This window comes from Citrus clementina, unplaced genomic scaffold (genome assembly GCF_000493195.1).
Source record: "Citrus clementina cultivar Clemenules unplaced genomic scaffold, Citrus_clementina_v1.0 scaffold_5, whole genome shotgun sequence".
Lineage (NCBI taxonomy): Eukaryota > Viridiplantae > Streptophyta > Magnoliopsida > Sapindales > Rutaceae > Citrus > Citrus x clementina.
In genome coordinates, this window is record NW_006262201.1 from 37,310,417 (window position 1) to 37,314,182 (window position 3,766).

The following is a 3,766-nucleotide window of genomic DNA, read 5'->3' on the forward strand; positions in this document are numbered from 1 at the left end:
CTTTCGACGTTATGCACCCCCAACCTATTTAATAAATAGCCCCGTCCATTGAATATTTTAAAAATGTATAATAAATTAACAATAACAACAATAACGACAATCGTGTAGTTCATCTTTGAAATGATGTAATATTCATATAGTTAAAATAACAAACCCATACTCGCCCTTTGGCTGATTGGCAGGGCTGCATCCTCAAAGTTCCTTCTTTAATTATGGAAAATAATTAAGTAAAGATAATTTTTTTTCTTTTGAAATTTTAGTAGGGTACATATTATTCAAATATTAAAGAGAGTTAAAATAATATAAATAGAGTAGATATTTCTCGAATATTAAATAATGTTAAAATCTAAACAATATTATATAAGATTTAAATATAAAATTAGTGCCAATAATTATTTAGTTATAAATATATGGGTAAAAGCCCATTTAGTCCATGTATTTTAAGATTAGTGTCCATTTAGTCCCTATATTTTTAAAAATATCTCGAAACATTCCTGCCGTTAAAGTATTGATACCCATACCGTTACTTTTATTTTTTTTTTTACTTTTACAATATTACCCTTTTATAATAATTTTTTTGTTTGGACATTAACAAAAAATAATAATTAAATTATCAATTTAATCCTAAAAAATAAAAATAAAAATTATATTAATTTTTTTGCAAGCACCATTTGCACACTTGGTAGTTTGCATACAATTTTTGACAATTAATTTTTTTACAATTAAAAATTAATATAATTTTTTAGGGTTAAATTGGTAATTTAATTATTTTTATTAATGTCCAAACAAAAAAATTATTATAAAAGGATAATATTGTAAAAGTAAGCCAAAAGAAATAAAAAGTAACGGTAAGGGTATCAATACTTTAACGGCAGTGATATTTCAAGACATTTTTAAAAATATAGAGACTAAATGGATACTAATATTAAAATATAGGACTAAATGAGCTTTTATCATAAATATATTAGTATTAGTTAGGGATGGCAATGGGGAGGGGAGGGGAGGGGACCAATCTCCCCATACCCATCCCCGATGTTTTGCATATGTCCCCGTCCCCTCCCCGTCCCCGTCAAAATTGCTTGAGAGAATCCCCATCCCCTCCCCGAATAATAACAGGGGATCCCCGAGGGTCCCCGGTCCCCGAATAATTAATAGTCTAATACATTTTTTATTTTCGATTTTAAATTAATCATATTAAAATAAACTCATACCGCTATTGTAAGCTCGTAACCAACTTTGACAGCACATTAAGGCCTCCAATGTGCTTGGATGAAGTTTGTTATGGTATGAGCTCACAACTCTACCACTAGTGTTAAAAGCTGATTCAGAAGCAACTGTTGTAATTGGAATTGCCAAAATATCTCTAGCAATTCGAGCTAATGTAGGATACCTATTAGCATTTGTCTTCCACCAACTCAAAATATTAAAATCTTCCATCCGAGATATAACTTTCTCATCCAAATATGAATCTAATTCATCTGCAACAACTGCACAATCTCCATTGTTTACATAATCATTAAAACCTGTCATCCATTTGGTTGCTTTCTTATAAGAATCCCCTGTAGATCTAGTAGAAGAACTACTACCAGTATAATCAAAGCAATAAACAGTTGGTGAAAACTTCAATTAATACTCTTCAACTAATTCCCGGCAAAGGGTGACCACTTTCCCAACATACAACTATTTTGATATTTATTATTTTTAACAATATTTATAATTTTGTTATTTATTTATTAGTAATTTTAAAAATAAAAATAAAATTAAAAATTAAAATGGGGAAATGGGTAGGGGATGGGGATTCCACCTCATCCCCGTCCCCTCCCCGAATAAAAAGTTGGGTAAAAAATTTTCCCCGTCCCCTCCCCGAAAAAAAAATTGGGTATAAAATTATCCCCGTACCCTCCCCGAATGGGGAAAATCCCCGAGGGTACCCATCCCCGTGGGGATTTTTGCCATCCCTAGTATTAGTCTCATGTAATATGAGTTGTAATATGAGCAATAGTCTCATATAATTCAAAAAAATAAAAACATTAACCCAATAAGTATTATATGGCACTCGTTTATAAATATTTTTAGAAATAATGTACTATCCATTTGTTGGATGATAATGTGCACTCAATAATAAATTTATAAGTTATCAAACTATCTATTTGATGAATGAATGAAACTTATAATACTAACACAAAAATATTGGATACCACTTAATATTACTTTTATAATTAATTTTTTTAACTATGCACCTCAACCTAGGCCTTGGCAAAATCAGATTTGGATTGGATTTTAATCAATCTGATTAAATTTTCAGATTGGTCGGGTTGGGCATAAATCCATTTGAACTTGTAACTCGATCCAAATATATATGAATCAAATCGGATCAGATTACAAGTTCGAGTTGAATTTAGTTCGAATCAAATTCGAATTAAAAACGATTTGTATTGGAAAATGATAAATTTATCCCCGTTATTGGAAAAAAATTAATATTTATAGTTTTCTTTGCCATTGGCTTTCTTTATCATTAGTTGTTGAACATTAAAATTTTATAATTTATATACGATAATAATCACAATATGAGGAAATACCATCAAAATTTTAAAACACAAGGCTTGAGTTGCCAGGTTGGAGAATTTGGGTTGCAGTGGACTTTGGAGGCGAAGAACTTGGCGATGGATAACATCAGATCTAATGGCTACATCTGAAAATGATTGCCGATGGCTGCGTTGAGTATGTGCGTCAGCATCAATTTGTTTTGTGACTGAAACTTGATTGTGTGAGAAACCCAATTTGTGAAGATTGAAGAGAGAAGATTAGAAAAAAAAGAAAGTGAGGTTGTAAAGATTTAAGAGTGAAGACCGAAGAAGAACTGAAGATGAGAGTGAGAGCACGTGACTGTAAAGTGTGAGTTAAAGCTATCTTGTGCGATTGTGTGTGTGTGTGTGTGAATGTGAATGAGAGTGTGTGTGTTAGAGATAGAAAGAGAGCGTGTGTGTGTGTGTGTGTGTGTGTGTTTCATCCCATGTGTGTATTTTTTATTTTGTTTTCCTATTTCTGTATTTTTTTAATAGCCAAATCCGATCGGATTTTTGGATCGGATCCAATTTCACCAGATCCGATGACAATCCGATCGAGTTGGTTAAATTAAATATGATTAGGTTAAGTTAATAATACGATTCGATCCGAACTCAATATTTTTCGAATTAGATCGGATCAGATTATTTGTCCAGCCCTACCTCAACCCATCATAATCGAAGTTAAAAAAACGTCCTTTATTCGGAAGTTAGGCATAACTTCTTGAGCTATTATTTGAGGACAAGAGCAAAAGGTATAATTCATGTGATGAATCCAAATGATTTTTATTATAATCACCAACTGATAAAGAAAAAAATTGACGAGAAAGTCTGAAGTGACATCACCCACAGATGCATAATATCAATTTCTTAAGTAATTTGTTATTCAATTGAATGATTCACTATTAAGTTTTACAAGATCAACTTAAAAAAAAATTGTATCAAATTTATAAATTTAGGGAACTCTCAGAAACTAAATTATTGTGATATATACCTATTTAACGGGTACTAGCATCGAACGGTCCATATTTCGAATTAAGCTCATCATTGTCCATCGCAACAGTCAATTACACACCAAAGCAGCGGCGTGAACAATTTTAATTTTCAGAAAAGCCCGGGCTCCCAAAATTGAATATTCAAATAATGCCAGTAATTATCCTTACCGTTAGATCTCTATCAGAACCAGCACCGCCAAACAAAAA